General features: G+C 35.6%; 1 protein-coding gene across 8 annotated transcripts in view; it reads right to left on the minus strand.

Moving 5' to 3' along the window:
* Positions 1–24451, minus strand: part of LOC128891846 (disabled homolog 2-interacting protein) — a 412576-nt gene that overhangs the window by 139195 nt on the left and 248930 nt on the right. For 2 of the 8 annotated variants that reach the window (XM_054151730.1, XM_054151726.1), the window contains exons 1-2: positions 13995–14216; positions 2669–2836 (exon numbers count right to left, since the gene is read on the minus strand). The exons of the other annotated variants lie outside the window; for them this stretch is intronic. The gene's annotated coding sequence lies outside the window, so the exon portion shown is untranslated. Of the gene's footprint in view, positions 1–2668; positions 2837–13994; positions 14217–24451 lie in introns of those variants that run through there. 8 annotated transcript variants of the gene reach the window in all.

The following is a 24451-nucleotide window of genomic DNA, read 5'->3' on the forward strand; positions in this document are numbered from 1 at the left end:
ACCCCTACCTCAGCGACGCTTTTAACCCCATATCGCGCGGATTTGATTCTATCTCTCGAAAAAGGAAATTACGTCCTGGGTATTCATACATTCATGAGTTAATTAATATGCGAGGTGAATAATTAGGGAAGGAAGAACACTTTTGACGGTTGAAATAAGGTATCACTTGTTTTATGGTGGCCTCTTTGCTTCGGGGCTATCATCAAAAACTAAATTTCCTATGAATACTACAAATGAATTTACATAATTAATATGTACAACAAATTTTCTAAATTATTGAATAAATGAGTATATTAAAAATACCTTCAGAACCTGTGTTATTGCATTCGTGATATTAATATTGTAGAAAGAATAAACTGCATTAATATAAAAATAAAAATGATAGTCAAGCTAAAAGCTTTTAAGTATCTACCGCATGGATTTTAGTATATCTTTCAAAAAGAAAATGACTTCGTACGTATTCATACGTTTATGAAAACTTTGAAGGTTCAAATGAGATGTAATACTATTTATTTTATGTTTGAATAGGTGACCGAATATCACACTCGAATTGGTTACATTAATATACGCAGACTTTATAATTTACTTATTTTTTATGAGTCCTATCATCAAAATTTATCAGCTGTGGCACCAAAGGAATAATATGACTCACAATCGATCTGTTAGCAACAACTACCCTTTAAAATGTACACTTATTAAACTTTATTTTCCCATTCATATCACACTGTTCAACAATGGCCATATCATAGAATATTTCTCATAATGGAATACAAAAAAATGACGAAAATGAAATATCTTTGAAATAAATTAAAAATATTATCGATATATCCGTTCGAACCTTTTGCCCTTACATCCAAGAAGCCGATACCCTCGCCATCTGTCTCAAACACAATTCCTCCAACCCATATAAATTTTCACCAAAATGGTTTCCACTGGTCCGAGGATCTCTCTCGGTGATGACCCTCGAGACCAATCGATTCCTCGATCGGCCAGCGAAGCAAATCGAAACCCGACAACAGCCTGGTCCAATAACAGCTCGACGTACGGGTACGCCGCGCAATTTTCAATAATTGCGAGCACGATTAATCGCGAGGGCGAAGAAAAGTCCGGCGTTCGGACGCTCGTCCGAGCTAAGAAAACCGGCGGATGATTGACGCGCTAATAACTCATCCGTTCGTATAATTGTTGCACGGTGCTTCCATTCGAGCGCGCGATAGCTAGTTGGAAGAACCGAGAGCGGCGAGTTTCGACGAGGAAAATACCTGGAGGGTGCAATTTCCGGAGCACCGATCCCGAGAGCAACGCACACGTTCGCCAATCGTAACGTTTGCGTCGGACGACTAACGACTTGCGCGTAATTGGTTGCCCGATAAAACAGATGACGATAATCCGGGAACAAATTTAATGGGGTAAGTGGATCACGGGCCGGGGTTAAAGGCATTAACAATTAACCGAGCAGAACTGGTTGAAATTTTGAAGCCACGGTGTGAGGTTGTTTAACACGTCGACTGCCAAACGAATATTCTTGGAAATTTCTGCTAAGATTGAATATTATTTAGACTATTGGAGTCTACGAAATCAAACATTTATCGTGGTATTTATTTTTGTAACTACGTCGAAATTCGTGAATTTCATTTAAATTCATCTCCTGCGATGTCTAACTTTCAGAATTAATCTTTTTAGTTCTTGAGTGAAAAACACTGTCACCCATACATGGGTGACATCGCGATCGACGTGTTAAATGAGAAAAGTATGAGGGACAATCTTCAGTTCGGCAGGTAAGTTTTATTGTTTAGAAGAGAGGACCATTTGTTGATTATTTGAGCATTCACAAATTTATTACGGGAGGATGAGGTAGGAATATGGAATACCTGATTTGTTTTCGAATCTGAGGAATTAGGGGAGAAAAAATAAATACAATTTAATAAATTTTAGGTTTCATTTCGACGATTTTGGAATCAATGCAAGGTGGCAAATTCGACCTGAACTAACGCTACCTCCATTGTAATTACAATGTAAACGCAGAACGTACTAGAGAGATGTTTTGTACGTCACAAAATAAAATGTAAAAAAAGAAAAACTATGGAAACGGTTCCTCGTGGAAAAATAAATACAATTAATTTGTTTCTGTACTGTACTGTTCGTCATAAGAACCGTGCGAATACTCATTGCTTCTATATTTCTATCAATTTTTCGTATTTTCTTGTTAATTTCGCAAATTATATAAACTAGTAATTGTTGTTTCAACTATATTCTAGAGATTTCCGAGAATATGTAGAATATCATTGATTATAAAAAAAAGAGTTAATAAACTACAATTTCACAGAAAAGTTTTTTGGGAAATTGATTGATGTACGAATACATTCTACAACCACTGTATATTAGTAAAAGTCAATGTTTCTTCAGAATAAAGTTAAACACGTGAAATATATTCCGTGTACAGAGCGAAAGAATACTTTATCGAGTAACTGTGCGTTTCAACGTTCAAATACAAGCATAATTGATCGCTGAAAAATTTGTTCGACCCGTTCCCCTCGATGATGCGCGTACACTACCGAGTAGAAACACAGAGGAAGTCGAGAAACGTTCCAGTTGAAATTTCGCTGCGGGTTACCGGGCTTGCCGTGTCGCTTGGAGAACGCTCGCAATTAAAAAATGCAAAATTTACCTCGTCGGAGATGGCAGCCTTGCCGCAGACCAGAGTTTCGGAGTCAAGGATCCTTCCCAGCGGCGTTTTACGTCACTGGACACTATTTTTCGCTTCCCCGAAGCCGCGAGCGTCTCGGACGCTCCTCGTTCGCACAAAGCCGTTGCAGCCAGCTGAATGGACCACGCTCTGCGAGGATTCGTGTACGCAGAGTTAATTTTAATGTGCATTACGTGCCGTTCGAAGGACGCACCGGCGAGCAGGGTCGGTGACAAAAGGGTTCATTTACGCTCCTACCAGTAAAACGTACCACGAAGACTACGGAGCTTCCACGCCGATGAAAGAAAAAAACGTTCGAGCAGTGGAAATACTAGTGCCAAGTATAACTCGTTGCGACGAAACGAGTACTCGGATTCCTTTCGACACCATTTGTAGGTTTTTCAGTCCGAATTGAACTTTTTGCAAAGCAAACTAGAGGGATGTATCTCGAATTGATCTTAACCGAGACCTTATCTAGAGTTAAGCTTTATTTGAATAAATATCTGATTTATTTGATTGAAGATATTATTTGAAATTTTATTTCATAATTATCTATATATGATCACGTTTGAAATGATATTATTTGAAACATTATTTCAAATAATACGTCATTTAATTTCATAATTATTTTGAAGTCATGACAGTAACGTCTCGTTACTATTGAATAACTATGTGGTATAGATCTTTCTAATAAATAACTACTGAATTTCTTAACAATAAGTTTATATTTGACTTTGTTTTATTTAGAAAAACAAAAGGTATTGTTATATAAGTTGTATTTTTATTAGGATACTTTTTCCTTTTCTAAATAATTGAAGTACCGTGAGAAACAATTTGGAGAAACCTATCCCAGCCTGAAAACAATTCATACACCAACGAGATTGAATGAGTCTAACGCACGCTATTGTATCAGACTTTCAAACAACGAAGTCAGTCTCGGGCAATTAACAAGAGGAGTCATTAAGCTTGAAAACGAGTCTCATTCACGGCGAGTGAATTGGTATTAATTTTCATTCAGTCGCAGACAGTGGAGAGTCAATAAAGAATCTGTTCGAAGTTACTCGCGCGTTAACGTTAAAATACGGTACTGATAGCGTCAGAATACTAGATCTTTAAACGGAGTTTCTATCCAGAATTTAAGGAGATAAATATCTCAACTTAAAAAATTACGTATTACACGATACGAGTTTCTGTCTCGACTGTAATTTTTTCGAAGTTTCAAATGAATCTAGAAATTGAAAATCTGAATCGTAAATTAATCTATTAATTTAAGATTGCTTTATTATTACTCCAAATTGATTACTTCAAATTGATAAATATCAAGTACATTTTAGTCAGATATTCCTGAACAAGATCTAAAAAAAAGAACTACAAGATATTTCTTAAATTAATGTATCCAATTTAAAATTGAGAATACAGAACATTTTATACTCAACTTCGCGCTATTGTAAATTTGAAATAAGTGTAGATAATTATTCCTTTCTAGCTATACAACACATATTCCACTTAGCTTTGTTGAACATCACGTGTTTGGATATTTTTTAATATTTTCAAACACGCATAAATATTTAAAAATATCGTAACACAACTAAATCAAATACGAATTTCAACTAAATCTCTCTGCTGACGGTAATCTAAATTACGATTTCCTTAAAATTCCAATCTAAGAACGCACAGCTCAGAATGCCTCAGTGATTCGAAAACTATCAAAATTCCATTCCACGATCGAAAATTCGCCCACCAGGAGACAGAGGCACCGAGAAAGACGTCTAACATCTAACTCCATTCATCTTCGTTCAGATCTTCCACAGACACGAGATAGCGCCTTGGAAAACGAGTTCTCGCGAATCCCTGTAAACTCGTAGCAATCGCTTTTCTATCTGAGCTGTTTCTCAACCCTTCCGAGCTATTTTTGAACGAGAAACCCCACGGTTAGACGATTTTTCAGAAATTCAACGTCCAAACTGGACGAACAGAATCCATGTGATTTCGTCGTCAAAACAAGGTTCCAAAGTTCGTCTCGTTAAAATCGTCCGCGTCGCACCTGTTGGCGCGTGACTCGAATTCCGTGACTCGAAAGGTTCGCACCTGCTGGCACGGCTCGGTTGGAAGAGGTGTGGGCCAACAGAGAGTCGAACAGGAAAGCGACAAAGGGAAAAAAGTGGCGTGCAAAAACCAGGTGCAAAAATACAGCCTGCCACAAAGACCAGTGGTTTCCATATATTTTTTTTTCAGAGCACTTTAGAGAGACTCCGAAAGACCCTTTAAAAAGACAGAATTTTTGGACAGAGTACCAAAATTTACAGACGAAGAATCTATATCGAGTTTAATGTAACTCGTTAATTTAATTCGCGTTTCATTTTCTCGACATTGGATTATTGATACTGCTGATCTTGGGTGTGAAGTAAATATTTAACTCTTCAAGGGACATGATTTAAAATCTACCAATTATTAGATAGATTTATAGATCATCTATTTATCAATCTAGCTACATCTTCCTACAAACAGATGAATTACTCTATTGTTTGTTTCTGTAAAAGTTATTATCTATGGGCAGAGATGGGCAAAACCCTAGGCTTTGAATAAATCTAAAGTTTGCCGATATGTTTGTCTCGTTTTCTCTTTTGAACATTTTCCAACGAAGGAAACGAGACAAACACATCGGCAAATATCAAATTTATTCGAAGCCTAGGGTTTTGCCCGTCTCTGTCCACGTAATTCAAAAATAGTCCCTGAACTATCTTTGACCGTTACAAAATAAAATAAGAATCTCAACATTCGTGATCTATGACACACTAGGAAAGTGAGAGTTCTCAAACAACAGTGAATTTGCTATACCTGCTATATCGTAATTAGCAGGTGTCATCTGATACTCTTCCAAAGCTCTAGAGCTAGTAAATATTCCTGACTTTAACAAATATAATGATAATAATTGTACCCCCATGATTTATGCCATAATAGGAAAGCGAGAGTTTTCAAACGAGAATGAGTTTGCAATACCTGCTACAGTCTAATTAGCAGGTGTCACCTGATACTGTTTAAAAGTTGTAGAATTTCGAAAGAAAGCATTCCTGGCTCGAACAAGATATAATAATAATAACAGTACACCAATGATCCATGACATGCTAAGAAAGTGAGAGTTGATCCTCAAGCTCGAATGAGTTTGCAGTACCTGCTACAGCGTAATTGGCAGGTGTCATCTGATACCGTTTCAAAGGTATAGAACTACGGAAAGATGAAGACTGACACCGAATCTGATCCAACGTTCTCCAAAAAGAACACCAATTATTTCTTTTACAACCTTTGTATCCAACAAGTCCTACACTTTTTAATATTTCCTGGTTCGTTTACGTACTAAACAAGAGTGCTAAGAGAGCTAATCAGGTCTGAGAAAGTTGAGAGACAAAGTCTTGAGATACCTTTTAGAAAAGGCTTTATTTAACTTGTTGAGGTACAGTGATCTTCTCGATGATTTTGCTGGTTGAAAATTCGGTGGTCTGTCGAGAAACCCTGACAGAAGGGAGTCTATTTCGGTGCGCGCCACGAGACAGACGAAAATGAAAGTCGATGGTGGACGAGGACGCGGGTTCGCGGTTATAGAGTCAATCGTGATTTAAGGGATCGAGGTGCACAACGAATCGATCGTTGTCGCATCGATTGGGTTGCCAATGGTCAAACCTAACGGGCCTTTGATGTTGGAAGAATGACTAAGTTTGTTGGCCTAACCCTCTTCTTCGCTCACTTCATTCATTATCGTTCATTGTTGCATCGAAACATAACTTTTTTGTATAGAAATAATGTCAAATGACACTTCAAAATTGTATTTATACAAAAGTATGGGATGTTGATTGATTTTTTTATTGATCTTGAAGATCACACAGATAATTCTAGGAATTTGTTCATCATATGAACTTGTATCAATTTGACAAAAATTGTATAATTCATGCCCTATTAAATGATGCTTCCAAATTTAATTCAAATTAAGGTATGAAGTATTGCTTGATTTTTCAATAATTTTAAACAAGTGTTTGATCCTATCCATCCATTCTATCGAAACAAGTAAACATTTTTCTTGTTAAAATACTCATGTTGTACAATATTCGAAAATTGTGTCGAAAAATGATTTAAAAAAAAAAAAAAAAAAGATGAAGAAATACTATCTTTGTAATGAGAGTTAACTCTTGTATAACATAAAAAGGGGAGCATAAAGAAATTTAAATTCTATCTAATAGACTGTAATTACAAATATTTACAAATTACAAGTATTACAAATATTGCTTGCGACAAATATTATTCCACAGAATGTAACTCGAAAAATTGTGTAAATATAGTGTTTACGTAAATAAAATTCTTTGCTAACTTTCATTATCGTTGTCGTTTATGACTAAACGACAGCAAAATTAATTTTCAAATAATTAAGGACCAAAGAGAGTAAAACTTTCTAATTTATCTATTTAATAACTGTAGCTTTCTATTTTAGTAGCGAAGGCGCAAGGAAAGAAAGTTTTTATTACGCATACAAGGAGAACATCCTATTAATTCCACTTAAGGTCCTGTGAGATGGTGTTATAAGAGAGTGTTCTTAAAGAGTTGTGCTATACGAAGTTGTGCTTAATTTTTCGCGATAACAACTCAATGAAGGCTCGCATTATTTAAATTCAGAATTGAGTTTTCATTTATTTTACGCTGCTCCAAGCTATTGAAAGATCCGTTGCTAAAATGACTTCGTTCCTCGATAAAGTATTAAATATTTGAAAAATTTCTTATCTGAAAAAACTTCAATAACAATACTGCGTGTGTAGATAGGACATGTTTATTTTCAACCTTTATCTCCTGGAATTGTCAAGATCATTTTCCTAATTACTGTAAGCAGTGTAAAATCGTTTTGAAAAATTCCAAACGCTTTGAATGATAACCGAGTAGAAATAATAGATCTGCTTTCCAGTAACTAACAATAAACTAAATAAGAAAGTAACACATTAAGGTTAAAGGGGGAATTCTTTCTAGTGTCATTAAGCAACTTAAGATGAATAATTCAAGTAAAAACAGTAATTAATAACTGTCCAACTTAACAACCAGAACCTTAAATTACTCGAGAAGAAAGCAGAACGTTCTATTCAAATTTCTAAAAATGATACTGTGATTAAAATTGTTACAAATCTTCGTGGATAGGAAAAATAAACGACTGCTCATATTGGCTTCTACAGAGCGAGTGTTTATTACGTGCTCGTATATAAAGAAAAGGAAAAAGAAAAAAAGTGTTTCCTTCGCACGCTTAACGTATGTGTCTGTAGTAGCGCTATTGTTTATATTTAAATTTATTTATACTCTAACCAAAAATTCTAACAAAAATTCCTTAAAAATGATTTAACAGTGTGAATATCAATCGAATATCGTGAACATGTCTTAGAATTGCAGTGAAAAGATACAAGGAGCTTAAATAATAATTACAAAACATTACTTTTGCATAGATGCTCTCCTTCCCTTTACATTAGTCAAACAAAAGCACTTCCACGAACCTATATCTCGCTTAACGTACCTTGCAAACAGATTGTGCGAGGGATTAATCACGCATCGGTGAAACGCTGGTAATACGACTCTGAAAATGGAGCAACGATACTTTGCTATGCGATACGAGACTGTCCGTCTATTTCTGAACTGGACGGCACAACGCGAAACAATTTCAATTAAAAGAAAAAGAAAGGTGAAATTCGAATTAGAGCGGAGCGAAATCCAATTATACTCGGACAATGCTAAACGGATTCTTAATTAAATCAAACACGTTAAACTTTTGAAAGAGACGAATGTCAAATAACGCGCATTTCATTGAGATATGTGTGTTTTGCCGAAATGGAAATATCTCGTTAATTCGTCAGGGCAAAGACCAATTATATAAATTGTTAGTAGATTAAAAATTGTTCAATGAAATTCTGCGAAACCGGAGTTAAGAAAAATATCAAAGGCACTGTTTGAATTTGAATAGAAAATAATAAATACTATGAAAAGAGTTGACTAAGGAAAACCTGCAAAAATGGTGAAATGTGAAATTACTCCAAGTTTGAAACAAAGAACGAGTTCTTTGGGTGGATAAAATCACTTTAACTTGATGAAAAAGTTGTTTAACATTTTTTTTTTGTACGAATTTTCTTAAGTCACATAGAAGAAAATAGTATGAAAATGAAAAGTTTCGTTTCGTTTTTTTGTGTCAAACCAAAATTACAACCTACATCTTTCCCGCCGAAGGAGGTTTCAATTGTGAGGTGGTCTACAAATGTGCGTCACTTGAATATTTCTTGTTGAACAAATTTGTACAGACTACTCAAATATGTATGAAAATAGGATAAAAAGTTCGATAGACTTAATTATTTGTTTCCATCCTAAAAAAATTCACGAAAAACCGCTTTTTTTTAGACCTCCTAATTCAGGATACTCCCTCAACAAAAAGTACCTTTCTTTCCAAATCCCTCATCTACGTATTTCAGATGACGCAAGAAAGAGTATCGCGCGTTATTAAATAGCCCAGGGCGGAAAAAAGTATCGATACCGTAGCTTATAATAACTCCGGCGAATGATGAATTACGTCTCGGACATATGGAGCAAAGTAGGTCCCCTGGAGGAACAGCTCTGGTACACGTGCAACAACAAAACCAACAGATGCGCCTACCCTGCTCGAGTAAAATACAAAATGCTTCCTTTCGCCAAACCTAATCGTATACGGTGCAAACAGGTGCGCGGTTGGACGAGAGCGATATCCTTTTATCTGCTAGACAGCGATAACTCCCTCTTCCTGAACCAGTTAATTTGCCGGATGTACATAGCGACAGTTCTACGCAAGAATCATGATTTTCGGAGTTCATTGCTAAGTCGACAAATATTTAACTAAGAACAAAAGGAAAAGCTGAATTATCAACTAAAATAAATTGTTTAACACGTTAGTATGTTAGGCAGTGACGTACAGTCGAAGGATAATTTCTATTAGGTGAGCAAGCAAAGTTTTCAGCTCATCGAAGATTAAATAGGAAGGATGAATTTATGAATGATTTGGTATAATCGTTAATTTAATATTGAAATATAATATTTTTTAGGATTTTAAGTGTTTAAAGGTGGAGAATTTTGATGAATTTGGATAGTGAAATATCTATATCAAGTATAACGTAAATTTATCCATGAAGTAGAGTCGACAGGTAATTAATTTCTATTTCTTTGAAATTCAAAATTTGGGTATTTATTTGCTTCAAGATTTTCAAATTTTTAAGGAATTTTACTAACATCTTCAATTTGTATGTAAACAAAATTTTTACTTGGTAAAGATATTCGTGATTTTTCCTTAGTCAAAGATATACATAACAATTTCAATCTCAGGCGATTTTTTTCATCTTGAAAAAGTCTATATTACTAAATAAATATATATGTGAATCCCTAAAGTCCCTTCTCGAAAATTCTTTATTAATTATCCAGCAACATTTTGGCTACAATCGCTACGTCTAATCGTCTATCAATTATTTTCCCCCAGACTATTCCTTTAACGTTGATAAATTTCAGATTGTTAAATCAGAAATACATACACATACGAAAACCTGTAAAGTCACTTTTGGAAATTTGTTTGTTCATTACCCAGCAACATTTTGGGTAAAAATTCTGAGAAACTCCAATTGTCTACCATTCATTTCTCTTCAAGGTATTTCTGTAATCTAGAAAGAGCCCAGATTGCTAAATAAACGACAAACATATAAATTATTCTCACAATCAAGAAAAAAACTACTGTTAATCTTCAATTTGCCCTCTGAAATTTTGTATCAAGATTTTCCCCCGTTTCTGTGTACAGTAATGCATTTCTCGTGACGTACATATCGATAGGTCGATGATTCGAAGCGGTCAGAGGATCGTGCTTGGAGCGCACAAGTCACGTATCCCACAAAGAAACCTTGACTTTTTTGCTGGCCGATCTTTCAACCACCACACTAGGGCGACCATATTTTCTGTCCGAGGATTCATCATTCGGCATATGAAAGTGAAAACCTGTTTATTCTCTATGGTTTCGTGCACATCCCGTATTTGGTCACCGAATGAGGATCGTCTTGGCGCGCTTGTTTTAGGGGTACGATCGATTTTTCGTCCCAGCTGACGATTTCTTGCCCGGGGGGGGGGGACATTACGCCGCGAACGATCGATCGATCGATCGTTAACCGTTTTACCCGTCGGGCATATTGATTTTTCGGTGAGCGGATACGCCATACTTTGTTATTACAGGCGAATCGAAAAACAGTTACTTTTCCTTAATGGTTGTCTTTAACGGTCACGCGTGTCTTATCTTGTTTTCTCAGTGATACCTGTTTATTTCAGAGATCGAACGGACGATAATGTCCGACTTATTTTTGCCGCTAGACTCGTGCATTCCACCACCTAACGTTCAGGTGATAACGTAAGTACACTGGGAAACTTTATGCAAAATCAAATATTAGCAAACGTAAGATCTTAATTGAAAATATATTCGGTTCATTTGATAATGAATTATTAAACGGAATTCAAGAGTACAATATTAAATATACTTCATCGTAACAGAATAAATATCACGCAGTTTTAATTTTGAAAAATAAAACACGTTTATTTTTGCATCTATACGTACGAAAGCTTTATTCAGTATTTGGACACAAACTCTTATTATGTAAACTACTCATAATCTGCCAGGATAATATACGATAAAACAGATCCTTATCGATGAACGAAACCTCTACAAAAACCCAGTAGCCTATAATCAAAACAGTTTCACAATGGTTGTCTTCGACACACACAAAAAAAACAATGCAAACATCGTACTTGAATAACGTCATTGAATGCCTAGAGCCTCGCCGTTCTGCTATTCAAACTCATTTTTCTGAGTTAAATTTAATTTTCGTTTATATATTTCGTTCTATATTCTTCATTCAAACTACAATAAAAATAAAACTCACGCTGCACAGAATACAATCTCTTATTTAGCATCAAAATTAATATAAAACGTCAAATAACATATTTATCTATTTATTTAATATTTAACATTATCTCACGGTACTGTTAATTGAATAAAAAATTTCCAATAAGTTTAAATACTTTCAAAGAGTTAAGAAAATATTGGGTTGTCCAGAAAGTTCGTGTCAATTTTTAAGAAACACTCAAAGGCACGTTTGAATTTCGATATACAGTGGGTGTAGAATGTATTTTCCCAAAAAACTTTTGTGTGAAATTGTAGTTTCTTAACTTCTTTTTTTATAATAATCAATGATATTTTGCATATTTTCGGAAATCTAGAATAGATATAGTTCAAACAACAATTATTAGCTTATATAGTTTGCGAAATTAACAAGAAAATACGAAAAATCGGTAGAAATATAGAAGCAAGTATTCGTACTGTTCTTACTGACGAACTGTTTACAGTTGAGTTTGTAACATAAACACATCAGTTTATTGCTTCGCACAAATTAGAAAGCATGAAATTTCCATTAAATAGAGAAATGGAAGAAAATCCCATCCCGAATAACGTCAACATTTAGTTAATTGAAATTTCGTTACTTTATATAAATAACTATTTCTTTTGTACTGTCTATTCTAGAGATTTCCGAGAGCATGTAGAATATCATTGATAATAAAAAATAAGTTAATAAATTACAATTTCACGTAGTTTTCTGCAAAATGATCGGTGCACGAATACTTTCTACACCAACTGTATATTTATTGAATTATATATGTACCATTTTGTTCCATAATTTTTCCGTCTTTTAAGGGATGTCCACATGTTATTTATTTTCAACCATTCCGATATATTCAGACCTGTACCGCCTACTAAAAATCGGCATGGACTTTCCAGACAACCCAATACTAATTATTATATATATTAAACACGCAGTATTTGTTTCATGTGCTATTTAATTTGGCCTCTTCATCCGAGTAGATCAATTATTTAACCGTATGACTATGAGTAATTTCAACTTTTTGGTGTTAAAATATATACCCTAACCTAACTCCTACGAGTTAAGAAAATTCATGTAAAACTACATATCCAACATAGGACACCGGACACTTAGAAGCCCTACATAATAGAATAAAACAACAAAAAACAGACGAGTAATTTCACAATTCCCTTCTTGAGCCACGTAAACCTCGTACTCTAATAATATTATCGAACCGCCTGGAGCCTGCTCGTTCCGCTATTCGAACCGTTTGAAAAACAGTGTCACGTAACGCGTCACAACACGTGAACGACCTCTACGCGTGCATGAAAAACAGAAATGTCTTTGGTGAAGTTGCTAGGAAACTTACTTTCGTTATCGAGCCGATCACCATTGATCACGATTTCGCGACAATTCAGCAAAAATTCACAAGGCCATCATCGAGCATCTTCGCGTGAAAAGAGACGTTCGCGCGCACCAGGATACACATTCGAATCCCTTTTGTCCGTTTCCACCGCAGCGACTCTCTTACACTTCCCTTTCCTTCCACGTCTGACCCCACGTAAACAAGCAGCCGTCGCAATACCGGCACCCACGAAATCTAATCTGCCTAATCTACGCTTGGGTACACTGGCGAGCTGCAGAGAATGTCCACGAATAGAATTTAGATGTGAATCAAGAAACTACGATTACACCTATCATGCTTAAGACGATTATGTCTTCTTTTCATATTTCAGAATGTATACGTATATCGGGTATATATATATAATTTCATGAGAAGTGTTAGATTTTACATTCACCATTGCTGTGAACACTTATTATCTCATAATTCTTTAATATACTCAAATCATACATAACTACTGCTTGTCGCAATTTTATTACTATTATATTAGGTTGTCCTGAAAGTTTCTTTCGCGAGTTGCACTCAATTATTTTAATATTGCAAAATGACTCGTGCACAATTCAGTAATGTAACATAAAGCATAAACTATTGTGCGTGTATTACTTATTAATATAGCGAAAGAAACTTTTGGGACAACCTAATAGATACTACAACTCCAAAAGAGACTGAAATCATAACCTAAGAGGTTATAGATATATACACGCGAAGAACTCGGCGAGATATCAAACAGAATTCAGATGAAACAAACAAAATTTCTTCCCAAGTATCCCTAGTATCACATTCTTGAAATCTTTGCGGTTCGAATTTTCTGATTTCAGTACGTTTTTGGGTCGAGCCTCGCTCGATATAGGACCGCAAAGGGTTAATGCTCCTCTGTGGATACAATTCACAGATAGGAACAGCAGGAACCCAATTGTCACCGTTATGATTCAAACCGACTGGCAGTGGTGTCGGTTTTGTCACGCATGGGATACCTTACCGGTTTTCCGTTTTATTCGCTGACGTCGTGGAGCTTCTGTTCGATGCACTTTTCCACTGGGTTTGAACACGCGGCACACGTTTCACGCGCGAAAGGAAAAGCGTTTTCGCGCACGATTTGCACGATGATCACGGTTCGCGCACGGAGTACCTCGATCGTTCGCGTACCGTCGCGCAGGAACATCGGAACTGGACTGCACGAAGGAATCCCTGGCTAGCGAACGTAGGAGGTGGTACTAGTGCCCATCGCCGCCGTCGACTGCGGCCGGTGGCGCTGCGGTCGCCGCCACGGTATCGCGAATACAGATCAGCTGATTTTTGACGTATTTTCGGGGAAACCAGAAAGGCAGACGTGCGGCCAAATAACGTAGGACGCTTCGACTTATCTCGATACGTGCTGGTCAATTGGATTTCGAGTAGCGTTTAGAGTCTTATCAGGCGCGGTTCGTTAATCGAATTACGCTATGTTTTGATGGAGATAAAAGTTGCTTTAATCATTTCAGTATGGATAATTGATAATCACCGAGGGAATTCATTTTTTGGTTATGCATAGTTACAAAAAATAGATATGAATCGAATATTGTTCTAATTTTTTCGCTGCTAAGTTAAAGTTTCTGACTGAATGAATTTCACAATTTATTTTCAAATAGAATAGATATATAAACTTATTTGTTATAGTATCTTTTAAAGAAAAGATTGTTATCGTTGGGAACTGTTTTAACAAATATCCCTGTAGTGGAGGTATTTCAGAATTAATCTCTTGAAGAACGAATTTTAAATGGATTTTTTTTTGTCTTAATCAAATTCACGCAGACCAAAACAATCTTTATCTGTAAATCAATTTTAATGTACAAATATGCTGTCTCGCTTTAATATTGTATGTTTATTAATTCTAAGAGGTAATTCTAAAAGCAAATGTATATGTAGATATGTATGTATATGTAGATACAATACCACTCAAGAGGTTAATACAGTAAATGTTACAACAGAACTTTGCTCGCTAAAAGTATCAAAAAATAAATAAAACTATTACCACTTATATTATACTGAACATAAAAGAACACTGTTAACAAAATGGCATATTCAAATTAATTTAATCTCCACCAATTCCCTCCAAATTAGGGACCGCCAATTAATGTGTCAGATCGACTCATATTTTCTCCGAACACAACTTAGAGTCGATTTACGATAAATTGCTAATAAGATGCACCGATCGATAATCGCCGAGAGGAGAGCGTTGTCGAAGGCCAATTAAAATCAATTTCCTCCCAAACGGTGACAAAGTAGTGAATCGAATAAATTGCCTCGAACAGAGTCTTGGCACGCGTCCCGCCTCCGCCATATGTGTACAGGGTGAGCCGTGTAAAGTGTTACAAAAATAAAAATAGTGAAATTAATCAAACATCGGTTAGGGAAATTCTAAAAGATCATCGGTAAATAACAAAAATTAACCGATTTTAATATATTCGAACACCGCATTGAAGTTCTTTCAACAAATCATATCCTCTGTCATATTTCATAATCTATGCAGAAATTGAAATAATTGTTCCAATAAACATTATTTGTTATTAGAAGGAGTATCCAAACAACCCAAAGAAGGAATATCCAAAACAACAAAAATTTATATGGCATTCCATTTGAAAATATGGTTCGTTGTGCCCTTTTGCCCCCTCCCCTCGGAGGGCCATCCAGAAATACCTTATACGTTATACGAAAGGGTCTATCGTAGCCTATAATACTAAAAAAAGAACACTTGTCGATGTCACAAATAGTTTCTGAGAAAAAGGCTTGCAACACTTTACGCGGCTCACCCTGTATAGGGCACGGATTATCTGATCTTGACATCTCGGACGATAATGTGCAGAATAAAACGATCGACAAATTTACACCGAGCGTTTCTGTGCCAGCCCACGGTAGCGTTGCACGGTCACCGACAAAATTCTAACTTTATGCCAAGGAAAACGACGGACCTCTCCCGTTGCAACGAAGTTCAGTCGTGCGAAACATTCCGTGCACGGGAAGTCCCCGTAACTTCTCGAGGACGCGAAGGGGCGCGCGCCAAGTCGTCTGGGTCGACGAGACGACCACTAGGAGGATGGCCAAAAAACGAGGATCGACAGTCTGGTATATAGGAAGAAAGACGCAACTTGGAAAAGGGATTTGGTTGGAAGGAGAAGGAGGATCTGTGAAAAGAAACGGCACGAGCTCGCTTGTTTCTCAGTTGGAGGTACCGTCGGACCCCATAGGACGTCGTGGATTGTGGAAAGTTCAGTCGCCACGGAAATCTGTCCAATGCATTGCAATGGGGCGAACCATGCTCCGAAGTCCCAGCTTAGAGGCGAGAAATCAGTTTGAAAATACGGTCATTGAAAGATGATGTTTTAGTGCGTTAATAGATGCCAAACGAATTTTGTTAGTAGATTTTGGGACTCCGAAATGGAGTGGAATGAATTTTTTGGATTACTTGTGAAGGAAAGTTGTGAGACCCTCCAATATATTCAGGAACCTTTTAATGAATTAATCAACTTTACTTTACATCATCTGCAATATGAGTAATTTCATCGAAAGCACAATTTAATAATATCAAAACTTTTGCTGAATTTGATAAACTTTTATGAGAATTTAGCGAGCCAACGAACGAGCTGCGTGATCAATTGCAATGCAAATGGACTGGTGGTAGTTCGTGTATAACCGTTACAAATTGCTCTATTGTGATTTCGACGGTCATTTTTAAATGACCAGAGCTCTTCAATCACGCGTCCATTCACTATCTCGTTACGTGATTATAATAGAACTATTTATGACTGCTACAGAAATTTGCCTCATCACGGTTATCGTGATAGTGCTGCAATTTCATCGTCTCATTAAAGGGTCGTCAACTGGTATCTAGACTACCTGGCTGGCGCTACTTTCTTATTGAAGATAATGTTATAATGCGAATGTAATTGTGCATTCAACGAATTGAATTATAATTAAACTCGAACCTCGAGAGTGCTCGCTGGAACTCCGAATGGTCGCGGGAAAATCACATGTCCCACGTGACGGATACGAATATTGCTAAAAGTAGTTAATGAAAAAAGCCTCTAGCAAATTGCACGTAGAATAAAAACACTATATTATGAAGTTAGGCCAAACGCACACGGGCGCAACCAATTTAAAAAAAAAAGATTATATTTGTCATTTCACGTATGGCATTGACGTTTTTTCGACATAACGATTCTTTAAGGTCTCAATATATCACACATAAACGTATAAAAATTAATTTCTTTTGTATTTCAGAGTTTTAAATGTAGAGAAAAGGAATTTGTCGTTAGTAGATGTAACAATTTACTGTCATTAGATATCCAGAACATACATGGATGTACGATTCTTTGGTTGATATCATTTTACGACTCGAAATTAAATTCCATGTATTTGAAATATTTTGTTTATTTCATAAATAATTAAAATATGGCGGACTAGTTTGTATATGACGTATTATATAGTATTAGTATGTATAGTAGGTATTTCGTTTGTATCTATTATACTCTCACACTTTACCCTATCATTGTACTTTGTAACTGTATTCTTTTATTTCATATACTGTTAACAATTTAAATATATATTTCTATCGAATTGAAGTTGCTCCTAATACAAAGATATCTATTCCTTTTACTATTATAGAATAAGTACAGTTCATGCATTAATTATTCCTGAAGAGGACCACGAAGTAAATCAAAATGTTACACGACAAAATGTTAAATTCAGGAAAAATTCACCAATGAGATGGAAATTCTTCCCAGTGCCAAAGACAATTTACTACACAGCAAACGATTCAACGACACCGAAAATTAAAAGAAAGATTACGTGTTTGTATTCGATATTTAAACTTGGCTGTTCATTTCAGAATTTTGTTTGTTTTTAAATTATTTTGAATTTGCCAACCGTGAGTCCGGCATTCGTCCCTCGAACTACCGAGGAAGACATTAATCGCGGCAACTTCTTCTTTCGTAGCCCGGCAGCTGGCGAATATTTACATTTGCGTTAATTCGGCCTTCCCCCATACCCACCCCATTTTCTCGCGGGCAGAACCGCGTCTGACGATTCCAAACGAGGATGCCACCATTTATCTTTTCCCGCCTTTTTTTTTACCTTTTTCCGTCTTTGCCTACCAACGTCCTTCCACTTTTCTCCTTTAGCTCGATTCCTACCCTCTTCGCGGCACGCCACACGCGAGAGTGGGTCCGAGACGTTATGGTTATGGCAAGTATTATTTTTAGCGGTGGGTGCGCAAGCGGTTATCATAGTGGTTCGTTTCTTTGGGACGGGCATTAAAGGTCCATGGAGATCACATTGATGCTTCCCATTGACGGTGGAAATCCGCTTGGACACGCATAAATGGAACGTTCGACGATAGTTAAATCGCGTCGTTGCAGAAGGTCAAGATCGAGATCCGCTGATTACGCTTCGAGGGTATTTCGCAAGATCCACGGTATCGTTACTCGTAATTAGGGTTAAGCATTCTGGCGGTGGATAGCACGGCCTATCGTTCATACGTCACCGCTTTTATTACATTTCGATGGTATCGCTGTAATTCCCTGTGCGTGGTTTAGCGATAATAGTACTTGTTATTAGATCGTTGCAAATCGAAATTAATTTGTGTTATTCATTTTCCGCCAATTATTACTGGACTGGATATGTTTATGAAACTCCATATTTTGACAGATACAGGAAAACAATTGAAAGTTAACATTTTCGCTGCGGACGAAAATAAGTAGTCGTTCGCTGAGAGCTGCAATTATATTTTTTTTAATGAAAAATTTCTTACAAATGTTCTAATATGATTATTTTAAAAAACATATATTTGTGGTAACTTATTTTATATATAATACGACTGCCAAAAAAAAAAAAAAAAAATGAAAATTGAAAAATAATAAAAACAACCATATATTTTCAGTTGGACGCACATGTGCGTCATCCGCAGCGAAAGTGTTAGCAGCCTAACATTCATTTCATTGTTGATATTTATACTACTTTTGAATTTGTGCACATCCTCATACACACACCCATATTTCCAGTTGCTATGAATCCATAAACATTCGCAGTAATATAAACTAAACTACGAAATATTATAAAAGTACATTCTCATTTCGAATTTTATTTCGACTTGCCTGATACATGCACCTTTTGTAATTAATTTAATACACGGTACATAGCCAATCTTTATTTTAATTCCCTCTGAATTCTGTATATTTTCAAAATTATTCCCCAACAAGGAAAGAATGACTGCTGTCCAACTTTCACGTCTCGAAGAAAGAGTCTGCTCAGAAATGGCAGCCCACTTACAATTTCGACACGGACCATGCGGAGCAGTTTGGTGAACAGTTTCGTGGCAGGGCTTTGCAACGCTTTCATCGTCACGTTTCTTGCACACCAAACCCAAGTTGGTGTGCTTTTATTCTCGAAGAAACACGCGTGAAGGAAGATGGCAGAACGAAACTTCGCTGAACGCTTTCACGAACGGTTGTTCTATACGTTGTAACTGAATATCTGGCCAACGGACGTGTTACCTTACTTGAAACGGATTCTCGCGAGCATAACCCGTACAAAGTTAATAAATATCGCGGACGTGTTCTTCAACGTGAATGTTAAACGTCAGAATTATGATGGGGACTGGTATAAGCTGGTGGAAACTTCGCTTCTCGATCATGGTCCGCTTTAAAACTTAATGTACGCATACCTCTTCTAATTACGAAGGCTGGTAAGGTATTGATATCTCGGCTAAAGCACGGTTCGAGTAAAAGCTTCTACCTCTAGTGACTCTCGTGACCGTGTTAACCCTTTCATTGCATTAATTTTATTCTATCTCTTCGAAAAGGAAATTAGTTTTTGATAAAAGGATGGTACTTTACAGCCTCGACTAGGTGTTATATATTTTGCTACGCTAGTATAAAGTGAATTGGTTAAAGTAAGGTATAAAGAGAATTTAATAAATTAATGTATCAAAACTATTCACAGAAGTAATATCGAATGTATATTTATTAAATAATTGTATAAGAAGAACTTAATAAATTAAAGTATTAAATGAATTTAGTATATCATTGTGAAGAACACATTTATTAAATTAATGAATGGAAGAAATTTAATATGCTATTGTATACAACAAATTTGTTGAATTAATGTCTAAGATGAATTTAATAAATTAATTTATGAAAAGAATGTAGTATATTGTCGTATATAATAAATTCATAAAAATATTATTATAAGAGAACCAAGGCAAATACCACGATAAATGTATAATATAGCTTAAAATTGGTACCTGAAACAAATACGTAATGAATTGATTTGAAACATTTTTGATTATGATTTTTATCAATAAATATTCAGTCTTTTCTCCTTCAAGACAATTCCCCAAATAGTACTTTTAATATCATTTCGTTAAATTTTCGTAACTTTAAATAAATTTACCTTATGAGTTACTAAAATCATTTTTTGCAAGTAAAATTGCTCCATGCACTCAAATTATGTGACTAACTTGTAGATAACTATGTTAATTCCTTAATAGGAAAGTATGCGTACATCTTGTGTATTAACATTTTAAACAATTTTATTTAGACAGAAGTAACATGTATTAATATAGACAAACAGGTTTATTTTATTCCCAATTATAATTAAGTACCAGTTGAAATATCAGGTGGTGTGACACAAGATGTTTATTCGCAGATTCCATAATGGATACCTTGAACGTCGGTATTTAAAAAAAAAAAATAAGTTTCCCCAAGGATACGTATTTACTTGAACCTTCGTTATAAATAAAGTCGATCCAGAAACAACGCCCTTGATTTTTATTAACATTCCTTGCATATTCGAAATAAAGTTCTCGTCCTCGTTTTTACAAAGTATAATAAATTCCCTGCAATTATTGAACATGTAATAAAGTTTTATATATAGTTGGTAAATATGTTTCTTTTCTAAAATTTATTCCTCATTCTCTGCTCTGAATTAAAAGCACACGATACCAAGATTAACTAGCGATTAAATATAACAATAACTTTCAAAACTATGTATTAAAGCGTTTTATATATAAAAAAAAAACGTTTCGCTTAAAACTGGTTTGATTACTACCCCCATTATTACTAGACTTTAACTTTCTTTACAAAATATTAAAAATTAATAAGTTTTTCAGGACCTGAGATATTTATATTTCTATACCACATTTCATGTGAAGTTCCTCATCATCTATCGTTTCATTCTCTTATCTACGACTACATAAAGTAATTTGTTAAAACCTAAACAAGATAGTTATTCATTATTCCTGCTTTCATTTCTATCAATTAATTCATGGATCTATAAATAACGAAGAAATAATTTATTTTCCGGAATATGAAATAAGATTCATGTAGCTGTAGTTTGATGATGGTCCTATGTACTAATTATCCTTATGATCGAAACTGAAAATTCTAATTCCAATTGATTTGTTTTTATTTTCATCACTTAATCTAAGTATTAAAACGTATCTTTTTAAAATAAACGGACTCGTGTAAAACTCATGAATAGTCCCGGACAAACTAGGTTCATTAATCTTTGAATTGGCCTAGTTACCCCACTCAACGTTTTTCGCAATGATGAAATCAACCACATTTTTCAGACGAATTTCGTGAGTTCCGTAGACAAAGGCAAATAAGAACAGCTATAATTAACTACGACTTCCTCCACGATTAGACGCCATTTTCTGCAGCTTCGGGGTTCGTTGTTACCGTAACGAGGTTCCTTATCATTCTACCCTAAGTGCTCTCTTCCTGCTGGTTCGTCATTGGTTCAGTACTTGACCCGCTGACACCTACGAAATTACCTTGGCGTTTGATGTCTCCACGGGCGCGAAGCAGAAGGAACAACAAGGTGGAAACTCGATAGGGTAACGCAAGTTCATTGCAAATGGAGCAATGCAAATGAAGGGGAGATCAAACGCGACGAATACGACCGACTAGGGCATTGGAAGCGAAAAGATAATGGAACGCTCGACCTTTCACAAATTTCATCACGACTGGATGAAGACGAGAAGAAAACGCTACGTTTCGTTCGTAGTACAGATTTTAGTAGGTCCCTAGAAATATCAAAGAGCTATGAAGCTTAATAAAGATTCATTTCATGGACGTAGCAAGAAAAAATAGTTAAATAGAAATTCTTTAGAAATTCTTTTCCCTCTTCAGGGAAAGATCTAATAATACGAAGACAATCAATTGGAATTTTTTTTTTTTTCAAGATAATAAAATAATCTTTGGTATTTAGTGTTGTAAAGACAGATAATTTAAATACAATTTTTTCTTCCGGAAGAAAGAATTACTAAATAAACAATTCCACATCAAATAATGAAATAATATTCATCGCTCTTTAATGACGTCGAGATAGTTAATTCCAGTAAGATATCTGGATAACAAAATAATATCCAGCGACATTTGGTGACACAAAGACAGTCAGTTTAAATAAAATATTTCTTCTAGATCAACATCTCTGTTTTTTAGGCCAATTAATAAACAATTGGTAGTATAACCAAGAATCGCTGTCACAATGTTGCCAAATTTTTTTGGAAGCCTCGGTACGGCAATTAAAAAAAAGTATGATCTGGCAAGCGTAAGCACAGTCTTCTCACATGGAAATTCGGGTTTAAACGACACTTAGTATAATTGTAGAACGTAATGAAGTAGTCATGTAATTCATACCCTATGTATGCACATACACATAAGTATACATATGCATATGTATATATATGTACATATACATATACATATACGTATACGTATACGTAAGTTTGAAACAAATCTAGGAAACAATCAGTAACAACCTTTACATGAATACCAAAAATCACATAACTTCTTTGAAACGAAAAAGAATTCGTATGAACCTCTACATAAATACCACGAACCACACCATTCGTTTAAAAGCAAACAGAAATTCCTTTTTACACTTCTGAATTTCCAAACAGACAAAGAATTCTTCTCTAAGCTCCTAAATTATATTCAATTACCAAAAATCAACAAATAGAGAGCACTTGGTGCCTCTTGCACGCTGAAGCCCAAAACCTGAATAGTTCCACGTTAGAACAGCTCCTGTGTACACAACGAGCGTTCTCAGTTCGAAAAGCGTCGTTTAAAAAACGCCTCGGTTTGCGTGGCGACCTACATAGATGCGTGGCACGTACAGTGCACGATTGTACACACGCGCGTGGCCCCGATGCACTTCTGCGCCCGCATCCACGGGACAACACGGCACGACGTAACTTTGGCGCATTAACCTGGCTCCCGGCCATGTCGCGTCATAAATACGGGTTACCAATGATCATCGAAGCGGTTGGTGACGATAATCGTTTGGAACCGACTCCCAAGAGCCCGAGACGCGACACGCGCGTTTCGCCGGTCCGTAGACCGTCGCGACTCCGAGACGAATGAGAATCGATTTTGGGAACTCGAGCAACCGAGACGAGACGGTCGAATGGCACTGAACATGATGAATGGGATCTCGCATTGGTCTTGGCGTCTGTAGATCGATAGAATTGTTCGGTGCGTTGAAGCTGCCTGTGGTGGACGCCTATGTGTGCAATAGAAAGGACAGAATTGGGGAATATGCTGCGTATAGTTGTGATTACAGAATTTTAGGAATTATATTTTTGACTTTTGATCACGCAAATATACGTATTTTATGTATGTATGAAAATTTGAGCGAGTGGAATTAGAATTATAATAGAGTAATTATAATGATGTTATTAGTATATGGATAAAATAGTAAGGTGTAATAGTAAGTATAATTAATGATTGGTATCGACGAATTTAAGTGTCAACTGAAATTACAGTCGTAATTGACAAATATGGTTGCTGGCTATATTTACAATTTGTATTGTCGGCAACAGTTACAATTGTAATCGGTAATCATAATATCTGACTATGATTACAATTATAATTGCCCAAATATTGTTTCCACTCGCTAGAATTTTGAACAAACAATAATTTGTATAATGTAAGAACGTTCATCTGACCATGTTAAAATTCAAAAATATATTTCTGTTTACATGTCCATCTATATCGTCCGTAATTTCTTAGTTTTCAATTATCGTAGTTTGATTATAACTTTGAAAATCTTACATGATTTGAGTTCAGATAGGTGCGAGCCAGATCGGTTTTTATCTTTAACATAGTTAAATATTTTTGTACATGCATTATGTACCCTGTACAGATCACCATAGTTTGATTATATTTATATATACCTGATGAAGATTATGGGATAGTTGAAAACTGGTCCAATTATTTTTGAAGCAGCCAATCGATAAACTAGTTCGATTGACCTAAAAACATGAAATATTTATTATTAATAATACTACTTGCAACATTTATTCAATATTTACAAACGTTATAAAAATCTCGCATAAGATTTTCATCGAATTCCCAATCAGATAGAAGATTCTAATATTAAATATGCTATCCTCGG

The sequence above is a fragment of the Hylaeus anthracinus genome, unplaced genomic scaffold (genome assembly GCF_026225885.1).
Source record: "Hylaeus anthracinus isolate JK02 unplaced genomic scaffold, UHH_iyHylAnth1.0_haploid 12002, whole genome shotgun sequence".
NCBI lineage: Eukaryota > Metazoa > Arthropoda > Insecta > Hymenoptera > Colletidae > Hylaeus > Hylaeus anthracinus.